We start from the raw sequence: 12,287 nt of genomic DNA on the forward strand, positions 1-12,287 counted from the left end.
TGGCGAGCTGGAGGAGGCCCGGGAGAGCTTCTGGACGGCTGAATCCGGATTGAACGAGAAGCTAAACGAGGAGAAGGACCGGGCTAAGGGTCTTGCTAAAGTGGTGGAGAGGCTGAAGGCCGAACTTGCTGCCAAGGAAGATTTGAATAAGGAAGCCATAATTGCTGAGTTCAAGGCCAGTGATGTTTATGACTTTGAGGTTCCCCAAGCCGGGGTGCCCGAGGTTCGCAGATCCTGGATCGTTGCTGAATGGCACATCAAAACCGATCCCTTGGCGAACTGGGACAGCTTCATCCGGGAGTTCCTTGCAGCGAAGTCAGCTGTCGAGCAGGGTCAGGGTGAGCCGGAACCCTATGACGGCCCCAGCCCCAGCTTCCTTTAGATCTGTTGCAGCTTTGTTAAGCTTTTCGTGTCGTGCCCATGTAATTCCCGTTTCTTAGGATTTCTGATTCCCGTATTTGGATTTGAACTTATTTGTAATATTTGGATTTGTTTCGGATTGATGGCAATCTGGATTCTGCTTCAAATTTTACTTCTGTTGCCTTGTACTTTCCTTCCTTTTTAGAAAATGTTTGCTTTTCTTCTGGTCCGGCTAAGATACTCCATCTGGTAGTTTTTGCTTTCATGAGCAATCCGGATCCTGACTTCTAATCCTGGCTGTGGATATATCCCCCAACCCGGATAGGGTTTATAGCCGGGTGGTTCCGGGTATGAAGCTTTATTAGGGTTAATTTTTGCTTCTCGTATTGCCTTTCAATCCGGGTATGATACCCTCCCCAGATTGGTGGTTGATTTTTCTTCTTTTTACTTGGATAATAATGGTTGACCCGGATCTGGAATCTTATCCGGGTTGCTTTTTCTTATCATATTGCTTTCAATCCGGGTATTCTACCAATCCGGATTGATGATTGCTTATTTTGCTTTATGTACTCAGAAATCAATCTGATTACATAATGATTGTGGCAACCCGGATCTGGAATCTTATCCGGGTTATTTTTGCTTATAATATTGCTATCAATCCAGGTATTCTACGAATCCGAATTAATGATTGCTTATTTTGCTTTATGTACTTAGGAGTCAATCTGAGTACATAATGGTTGTTTTCAACCCGGATCTGGATGCATGTCCGAGTTGTTTTTTGCTTGTAATTTTGCTTTTAACCCGGGTATGCTCCCAATCCGGATTAATGATTGCTTATTCTGCTTTATGTACTTAGGAGTCAATCTGAGTACATAATGGTTGTTTTCAACCCGGATCTGGATGCATGTCGTGGTTATTTTTTGCTTGTAATGTTGCTTTTAATCCGGGTATGAGACTGTATCCGGATTGTTTTTTACTTTCTTTACTAGTAATTTTAAAGATGTAATAGCTTTCTAGGAAGGGAAAAATTATTTTCATTGACTTGAAATTTTCTTCATACAAAATATAGGATCATATATTGGTTGCTTGCCATAGGCTACAATTTTTTGGTTGCTTTTTCTACTGGTAGAATTTTCCGAGCCTGAGTCCATGCCAAGTGTTTGGGATCTCAGATTCATCCATATTCATAAGCTTGTATGTTTCTGGCCTTAGGACTTCCTTGACTTTATATGGGCCTTCCCACCTTGGCATTAGTTTCCCAGTGTTGGTAGGATCTGAGGCTTCCGTGTCTCGAAGAACCAGGTCTCCAACTTGGAAGTTTTTGACCCGGGACTTCTTGCTGAAGTGCTCTTTAGTTTTTTCCTTGTACTTCTCCATCCTTGCCACCGCCTGGTCTCGGACTTCATCAATTAGCTCAATATTTGTTTTGATCCCCTCCTCATTCGCTATTTCATCAAAATTGATTGATCGATGGGAGGGGGATCCTACTTCAATTGGTAGCATAGCTTCAGTTCCATAAGCCAGTTTGAAGGGGGTTTCTCATGTGCTTGTTCGGGGTCTTGTTCTGTATGCCCAGAGTACATTAGGTAACTCTTCTGGCCATTTGTTTTTGCTTTCCCTGAGCCTCTTCTCGATCCCCCAAAGAAGTATTCGATTGGTTACTTCAACTTGGTCATATTCTTGAGGGTAGGCTACAGATGATTTTTTGTTCCGGATACCCCGTTCTTGAAGGTAGGATTCAAATTCTGATCCAACGAACTGTGGCCCATTATCTGAGACCAGTACTCTCGGGATCCCGAACCTCATCAGGATGTTGTCCATGAAGTTGATGTAATCTTGCTGTTTTATTGTTCTCATGGCCTTTGCTTCTACCCATTTTGTCATATAATCAGTTGAGACTAGCAAGTACCTGAGGTCTCCTTTGGCCCTGGGGAAGGGTCCCATGATATCAATGCCCAATACAGCAAATAGGATTGGCGACAAGACTGAGGAGGGTAGGACTGGGCTCATCCGAGTCACATTGCTGAAGATCTGGCATTCCTTGCATTTTTTCACAAAATCTATTGCATCCTGGTGAATAGTTGGCCAGTAGTACCCTTGTCTTATGATCTTGTGAGCTAGGGCCTTTGCGGACATATGATCCCCGCATATCCCCTCGTGAACTTCCATCAGACAATACCGTGCCTCCCCTGGGCCAATGCACTTTAGGATTGGAGATGAGAATGTATGGCGGTAGAGTATCCCCTCTTCAATGAAGAATTTTGCTGCCTTGGCCTTTAACCTTTGATCCTTCCCTTTCTCTTCGGGGAGCTCTCCCTTCTCTAAGTAGTTGATAAATGGGATCATCCAATTCGGGCTGTTATCTATTTCCATGACCTCTTTAGATTCTATGCTTGGTCTTTGTAACTCTTCGAAGTAGACGGAGCAATCCAGATATGACGAGTTCTGAACCAGTTTAGATAGTGTATCAGCCTCTGAATTATCCTCTCTGCAAATTTGAGTTACTTGTGTTTTTGGTATCAAGGCGAGGTAGCTTTGGACCAGAGCCTGGTACTTGGCTAAAACCAGATCCTTGGCTATATACTCGCCATTTGTTTGCTTTACCACGATCTGCGAGTCACTGTAGATTTTGAGATCCTGGATCCTGAGGGTTTTTGCTAGCTTCAATCCTGCTATCAGGGCTTCATATTCCGCTTGGTTGTTTGTTGCTGAAAAGCCAAAGTAGATTGCTGTTTGGATTTTGAATCCTTCTGGGCTCTTTAGGATGAGACCGGCTCCTGATCTTTTATTTGTTGAGGAACCATCAACTTTGAGAGCCCAGGCTCCTGTGTTTTGATTAGTGTTTCTATCAGTGTCAATGCTTATGGGCACAGGCTCTTCTTCCGGGAAGTTGCATTCTATGATGAAATCAGCTAGAGCCTGGGCTTTGATTGTTGTTCTTGGGATGAAACTTAAATTGAATTGACTTAGCTCAACCGCCCAATTTACCAATCTTCCTGAGATATCTGGCTTGTGTATTATCTTCCTTAAGGGTTGGTTAGTTACCACCCGTATCTCCCTTTCCTGGAAGTAGTGCCTCAGCTTCCTGGATGCTGTAACCAAGGCAAAAGCAAACTTTTCTAGCCTTGGGTGTCGGGTCTCCGCAAATTTTAGTAATTGGCTCACATAATAAACTGGTTGGTGCTTGCCATTCTCTTCCCTGATCAGGGCTGCTCCAACTGCCAGGGCCCTTACTGATATGTAAAGGGATAGGGGCTCCCCGGGTTGGGCTTTGGTTAACACAGGGGGTTGAGAAAGGTACCTTTTAATTTCTTCAAATGCGCTTTGGCATTCCGGACTCCAATTTACTTCTCTCTTGTTGGTTGCTCCTTTTAACAGGTCAAAAAAGGGTAGGCATTTCTCAGCTAGCTTTGAGATGAATCTTCTGAGTGCTGCCAGTGACCCTGCTAGCTTCTGCACATCTTTTTGTGTTCTGGGAGGCTTCATCTCTTGGATTGCCTTTATCTTTTCTGGGTTGGCTTCAATTCCCCGGTTGCTTATCATGAATCCAAGAAATTTTCCTGCCCCTACTCCGATGTGCACTTTTCTGGATTGAGCCTGAGTGAGTATTTTCTCAAGTTGTCAAAGCATTCTCTCAGGTCTCCTATGTGCTCGGGGATGCTTGTGGACTTTACAATCATGTCGTCGACATAGGATTCCAGGTTCCTTCCAATCTGGTCTTTGAAGATTTTATTCATTGCTCTCTGGTAGGTTGTTCCCGCATTAGTCAATCCGAAAGGCAGCATCACATAGGCATTGACCACCCTGTGGGTGATGAAGGCTGCCTTTAGGATATCCTTGGGATTCATCTTTATCTGGTTGTACCCCGAGTAGGCGTCCATGAAACTCAGCATTACGTGCCCGGATGTTGTGTCGATCAATTGATCAATATTTGGCAAGGGGTAGGTGTCTTTGGGGCATGCACTGTTCAAGTCGGTGTAGTCGATACACATTCTCCATTTCTCGTTTGCCTTTTTCACCATTACAACATTTGCCAACCATTCCGGGTACTTGACTTCGCATATTATCCCAACTTTGAGTAGTTTCTCAATTTCTTCATCTATTGCTTTCTGCCTTTCTGGGGCAAAATTTCTTCTTTTTTGCTTGACTGGTTTCCTCTCGGGGTTGACGTCCAAGCTGTGCATTGCTATGGATTCATCCAACCCGGGCATATCTCTTGGGGTCCAAGCAAATATATCAGAGTACCTTTGGAGTAATGATACCAGTTCTTCTTTGAAGGTAGTCTCGAGTCCAGATCATATCTTTACTTTCTTGGAAGGATCGCTTGTACTGATCAGGATTGTTTCTGTTTCTACAGCGGCCTCAATCTTTGCGTGATCCATATTTGATACTAACTGCTGGATCTGGGCATCTGCATTCTTCTTCATATAGATCTGACCCTGGACTGTCATCTCTTTTTGGTTGTTTTCCCCTACTTCACTTGTTTCAGGGTTGGTTGCTTGCACAGTAGGATTGGCTTGGCCAAGGCCTAGGCTCAATTTAATCACTACTGTGACTTGGTTGCTTTTTTGCTCTTCTGAGCTTAGTTTGGTTGCTTTTGGATCTAGGAGGGATTCCATGATATGGACTTATTTTCTCGCATCATCCCTTGAGTGGGGGCGATGTTTCTTAATACTTTGTTATTTTCGAAGTAGTACGGCCTTTCTCTTGTTGTCTTGATGAGTTTCAGCCATTACCAGAGCTTGGCTATAACATATTTCAGCGATCTCATAATCTCCCTTGACTTCTCCTACCCCGGTTGGGGTTGGGAATTTTATTTTCAAGTATGATATGGAGGTGATTGCTTGGATCCTTATGAGGGCTGAGAGCCCGATTATGCCGTTGTAGGATGAGGGAGTGTTGATGACGTAGAACTTTATCACATGGTTGACTTGGTTTGGGGCTGATCCGAATATCACTGGCAAGTATAAGGTTCCCTGGATCGGGACCAAGTTGTTCCCGAACCCCTAGAGAGGGTCCTCACGTCATTCATTGGAGCGTACGCTTCCAAGCTTCATCCGGTCCATGGTATGCTTGAAAAGTATGTTTACTGAAGATCCGTTGTCTATCAGCATCCTTCTTACTTCACTATCAAAGATGTCAAGTGTCACTACCAAAGCTTCATTGTGATTCGGGTTGACTCCTTCATAATCTTTGCTGCTGAATGAGATCACCATCTCCGGGTAGGATTGGATGGAGAATACTTCATCTCCTGAGCCCGGGCTCCTAGGGGGAGAGTGTGACCCTCATAGGACCACATTTACTACATTCTTTCCTTTCCTTTGCCTTTCTTCTTTCTGATTTCTCCCGGGAGATGTACTGATTTAGGTTTCCTTTCTTAACTTGATCTTCAATGAAGTATTTGAGAGATAGACAATTTTCAGTTTTGTGCCCATGGGTTTCATGATAGTCATACTGTTTGTTGTAAGGCCTGCTCTCCGGGGGAGTCTGCATGGGCTTTGGAGGATAATAGAATGGTTTTCCCTTTATTTCCTTCAGTATTTCTTCCCGGGTCATGTTCAGTGGTGTCCAGTCTGGCTCTTGCCTAGGCTCTCTAGCTTGCCTGAGTGGACCGGGATCGCTTTTAGATTCCGTTTTAGGACCCAGTCTTTGAAATATTGGAGTGTTTTACACAACATTGGTCTGCTGGGTTTGGTTGCTTTGTTTGAACTTCTTCTCCTGATGGTAACCCCCTTTCGGTCAGTCATCAGAAGTTTTGTTCCTGGTCCTTCCATTTTGAGTCATTCTCATCGCCTGAAGGACATCTGTCTCCTTTATGAACCTGGCTGCCATAGAGTAGGCAACATCTAGGCTTTGTGGCTCTTTGTTTATCATCTCTACAATATTCCTCTCATTGTGTTCCGGATCCAGGTTCCTTCAAAATATTCTTAGAGCCTCCCTCTCATCAAGATTCAAGACTTTGTTGGTGGCTTCTTGGAATCTCCGCATATAAGTTGAGAGCGCTTCATTATCATATTGGCGGATTGTTTCCAGGTGACATATGTGCATTTCATGTGTCTTATTGGCTCTGAATCTTCTAAAGAAGGCTCCCCTGAACTCTTTCCATTAGTGAATGCTTCTTGATGGGTTCCTGCTGAACCATCTTTGAGCCCCCCCTTTGAGGGTCGAGGCGAAGAATCTGGACTTGGTTAGGTCGTTGTAGTAATAGATCTGGGCTATTTGTTCGAAGTAATTGAGGTGCTCTTCCGGATCCCCCAATCCATCAAAAGAGTCAAAGTTGTAATGTTTGAGATTTTTCTGTCGGGGGATGGCTTCTAGGGAGTGACTGAAGGGTGCGAGGGTCTCCCCAATTTCTAATCCAGAATCTTTTTCCATTTTTCTCTGGAGCTCATAAATTATGTCTTTTAGGTCCTTCTGCCCCTCCTCTTCGTCGTCAGAAATGACCTCGGGGGTAGGGTCCCTCCAGGTCCTTTTGCCTTTTGTCTTAGCTAAGAGCCTCTCCTCTTCTAGCTGCATCCTTTTCTGAATTTTTAGCTCAAACTTTGCCTCTTCTTATCTGTTCCCTCATTTCTTCCAATTTTTTTCTTTCTGGTTGCTTCTGTTTCCTTCTTACTAGGCTCTTTTTGGTTCTTTTTTGCCTTAGTTCCGATTCGGTCGAAGATAGATCTCCTGGATTGCTGAGAATCTCCAGACTCTTCTTACTCATCATCTTGCTTATAATATTCTATCTGAGCCCGGGCTTGTTCATCTCTGTAGAGCTTGATTGCTTCAGCTAGTTCATGGCTTGTTAAGTTGGCCATATGCTCCTCTGTTACTGGAACATTTGTATACTTATACTGATTGAGCTCTAAGACATTTCTGGCATCACGGGGTGTTACTATCCTTTCCAAGACCGGGGTATGCTGCGTCAATGGTTGCTCCTGGAGGGTCTTTTGGTCTCCCCCAGGTTCATGAGCCTGAGAGTTGTCCTGATCCTGGACCTGGGTACTGGCGGAGGGCCTACCAACCGTACTTTTTCCTACTCTTTCCATTACCACAATTGTACAAACAACTGACCAAGATTTGAGGCTAAAAATGTGGATCTAAGTTTGCCTTTTTAAAGATTACAAAAAATTTACAGAATAATATCAAACAAACTTTCTGGGTTTTGCTAATAATATTATTGAACAAGAACAGCAGGCTCTAGGACGCAAAGACAATATGCAAACTAAAGCAGATCTGGGTTTTAAAACTATCAAAATTATCAAACCCCAGGCTTCAAGACTATCAAGATTATCAAACCCTAACAATCAAAACTAACAAAAGAGAGCGGGCTCACACAAACGTGGCCTAAAGTAACTAGCTCACAAAAACGTGGCTTAAATGAACATTCATATTCAAGAGAGGGTATGGTTGCTTGTGTTCTTACAGGTTTAAGATGTAGACTCTCTTAAGAGTTTGCTGATTAAGGTGAATCCAGGGTCACCGAGACCCAAGGATGGAGCCCCCCCTTCTAGCGCTAAATGATAACTCCGGTGAGCGGGCGGCTCCGTCCGACGTCGTTCCTGGACCTTCTGGGTATAAATGAGGTGTAGCTGCTGGTTGGGTATCTGCAAAATAACACCGGAAGGGGGATTTGGATCCCACGGCGTCTCCGGTGTAAGAATAAGAATAGGGTTTTGGAGAAGATAAAAATGTGTATGTGTAATAGAAAGGTTGATGTGTGTATATATGGATGTGTGAGAGTGAGTGTGCCAAAGTGTGAATGTTTTTCTAACCCCTAAACCCTTCACCTTTGGGGGTATATATAGCCCAAAGGTAGGGTTTATGGGTTGTTACCTCTAGATCAGGGTCGTTGGTTCTTGGGGCGGAGGACGCCTGGCTTGGGTGGATTATCTATACGTGTCTAGAGGAGGGCCACCTCCAGGGTGTCCTAACAGTCTTCTGACATGCGCCGTGTTTGTCTGATATGTTGGTTGTTGATAGCTGTAATCGTCACGTGCCCACGTACCCGTTCCTGGCGGATTGTGGAGTGTGCATGTGCTAGCTGGGACCCCCCATCTTGGTCCTAGTCCGGATCCAGGTAGGCAGGTGATCCAGGTCATGGGCTGGATCCTGGTAGGCAGGTGATCCAGGTCATGGGTTGGACCCTGGTGAGCAGGAGATCCAGGTCATGGGCTGAATTCTGATAGGCAGGTGATCCAGGTCCCGGGTTGGATCCGGGTTGGGAGATGATCCGGGTCATGGGTTGGCCCCAGGCCTGGTCTTTCCACTTGATTATTCTGGAAGAGTGGGGTCTTGATCCATCGATTGAGCCTGATGCCCTTTAGGTCCAGGTTGGATCATAGCCAGGTTGCTTATACCCTATCAAGAATATATAGATGTGGATAATAGGGTCGATTATTCATATTTGACGCGGATTGATACGTGTAATCATTATAATTATTATCAAATACTTTTGGTTAGATTAAGAAAGACTTTTTCAAAAATGTATGTTCGATTTTTTTGCTAGTTTAGTTCTAAATATCGTATAATTCCAGTTACGTTTATACGGCCGTACCTATGTTTATTTGATTGTAACATCTATTTTTTAACCAAAAATTATGATAAATTTATTATTATTATTTCAGCACGATTATTTCATAGTATTGTTATCAATTTTTTCTTGCAACAATCAACTTGAAAGTGCATTATTGTATCCTTATTATATAATATGCATAGGGGGTGTTATCCAATTTTTTGGTAGTTATGATCCATGTACTACAAATTCAATATAGGTTGTTCAATTTTTAAATAAATTGATGGTAGTCGTTGAACTAAAATAAATAAATATTCAATGATTAACGATAAAGAGGTATTTTAAATTGAATAGAATATCTATCATTTCAATGATTTAAATAAAAAAGAAGTAGGTATCCTAAAATGAATACAATACTAGTGCAAAATTCATAATTATTTTTTTCATCAAATTCTGGATAATATTTTTTGAACAAAAGTTTTAAACCAACACCGGATTAAACATTAATTTATGAGTTTCGCGTGGGCTGTAAAATCGTCAAAAACTAATTTATAGAACTCAAGATAAAGATGAAATAAAATCAACGAAACTCGATAATTTTATTTATTTGTTTGAACTTTAATTTGATATTTTGAATTTATTTCAAATTTAATAGGCATTTGTTAAATAAAAAATAAAATATTCGTGCACCACACACAAAAATAATATAATATCTTATCCTTTCAATGATTTAAATCAAAACGAATTATGTATCCTAAAATTAATAGAATAATAATGTATAATTCGTAATTGTGTTTTTCATCAAATCATGAATAATATTTTTTGGAAATTTTTTTTAAATCAACACCGAATTAAACATTATTTTGTGTGCTTCGTATGTGCTGTAAATCCCTCAAAAACTGATTTATAGAACTCAAAATAGAGCTAAAATAAAATCAAATTAAACTTGATAATTTTTTTGTTTGAACTTAAATTTAATTTTTTTTAATTATTTCAAATTAATAAATATTTGTTAAATTAAAAAATAAATCATTCGTGCATATCAAGCCGAAATATTAAAAATTTGGTAATAAGTTAGTCGATACCGTATTTAGGTTTATATAATACTTGAGTTTATATAATACACGCCATTCGTTTGGTTTTATTTCGGTTCTATTATAAGTTCTATAAATCAATTTTTGACGATTTTACAGCTTATGCGAAACTCACGAAATAATATTTGCTTCAGTGATGGTTTAAAAAATTTGTCCAAAATTATTATCCATAATTTGGTGAAAAATTAAATACGAATTTTGCATTATTATTCTATTCAGTTTAGGAACCTACTTCTTTTTGGTTTAAATTATTGAAAGGATATGATATTTTATTCAATTTAGAATACCTACTTACTTATTATTGGTTATAAAATATTTATTTCATTTGGTTATAGAATATTTTTTCATTTTAGATCCAACGGTTATGATCATTTTATTTAAAAAATCTTGCGGTCCATATTGAATTGGCAGTATAGGGACCATAACTATCAAAAATTTGGATAAAATCCCCCTATTACATTATATCCTTTATATATGATAAGCGTAAAAAAATTATATTCAGAATTTTGGTCATATACAATTAAAATAATCTCAACCGTTGATCTTATATTTTCAAAAATAGACGATCAAGATTAAATTTATCAGAAAAATAAAACCATTAAAATCAATTGAAAAAATCTTAATACAATCATAGATAAAATATGATTACATTGTTCTACTATTAATCAAACACGGGAATGAGATACAATATTTTAACATCCAGATTATGATTAGAAGTTCAACCAATGATAAATATAAAAATATTAGATTATTCTTTGTTTTATCAAGAAAGGATTAAATTATTTTACTACTATTTAAACACCAAAATATATTACAATGATACACCTTCGTAAATTTTCAATATCTACATATTTATTACAATAATAAAAATAATATTAAAATAATATAAAATACCAATATATTTATATCAAAAAGTTAAAATAAATATTAATTTTTTTAAAATAAATAAATAAATTTTAAAAAACTGTCCATAACAGGGCCAGGGCCACTGGATGATAGGGTATAAGAGACCCGGGTAGACGTCAACCTGGACTAGAGGGAGGAAGGCTCAGCCGACCTGCTAAGACCCCCCTCTCCAAGGCCAATCAAGCATAGGAGCCCAGGCCCGGGCCCATCCTACTCCCAGGATCCGGATCCGCCTGCATACTCGGATCCGGATCAGGGCTAAAACCACAGTGAGGGAGGTCCCATCAAGCACATGCACATCCCACAACCCGCCAAGCAAAGGTACGTGGGCACGTGACTATGACAGCTATCAACAACCAGCACACCAGACAAGCACGGCGCGTGTCAGATGTCGTTAGGGTACTCTGGAGGTGGTCCTCCCCTGGACACGCGTAAGCAATCCACCCAAGCCAGGCGTCCTCTGGTCCCAGCATCCAACGGCCCAGATTTAGAGGTAACTACCCCTAAACCCTACCTTGGGGCTATATATACCCCCAAGACTGAAGGGTTTAGGGGTTGGAAAATATTTTTGCTCTCACACTCACACACTCTCATACACTCAAAAACACACAACAACCATCACATATAAACACACATACAAAGCAGCCTCTAAGTTACAAATACATATATACCTTCATCTTCTCCAAAGCCTGTTCTTATTCTCACACCGGAGGCGCCGTGGGAGCCAAACCCCCCTTCCGGTGTTGTTTTGCAGGCGCCCAACCTGCAGCTACACCTCTCTCACGCGCACAAGGTCCAGAAACGCCGACGACGGAGCCGCCCGCTCACCGGAGTTATCCTAGAAGGAGGGGCGAACATCCTTGGGTCTCGGTGCCCCTGGATTCATCTCCATCAACAAACTCTTGAGAGAGTCCACTTCCAAACCTGTAAGAACATAAACAACCAAGCCCTTTCTTGAATATGAGTTTTCATTTTAGCCACGTTTATATGAGCTTGTTGACTTGGGCCTCGATTGTGTGAGACCGCCCTTGTTTGTTAAGTTTGATAGTCTTGGTGATTTTAAAACCCAGAACTGTTTTAGCTTGCATATTTTCTTTTGGGTTAAAGAGCCTGCTATTCTTGTTTAGTATCATTCTTAGCAAAACCCAGAAAAGTTTGCTTGCTGTTATTCTGGAAATTTTTTGTAATCTTCAAAAAAGCAACCCCAGATCCACATTTGTAGCCTCAAATCTTGGTCAGTTGTTTGCACAATTGTGGTAATGGCAAGAGCAGGAAAAAGTACAGCTGGTAGGCCCTCCGCCAGTACCCACATTCAGGATCAAGAACCCTCTCAAGCCCAAGAACCTGGAGACAGAGAGACCTTCCAGGAGCAACCACTGACGCAGCATACCCCGGTAAGGGATGCCAGAAATGTCATAGAGCTCAATCAG

This window comes from Apium graveolens, chromosome 11 (assembly GCF_009905375.1).
Source record: "Apium graveolens cultivar Ventura chromosome 11, ASM990537v1, whole genome shotgun sequence".
In the NCBI taxonomy this organism is placed as follows: Eukaryota; Viridiplantae; Streptophyta; class Magnoliopsida; order Apiales; family Apiaceae; genus Apium; species Apium graveolens.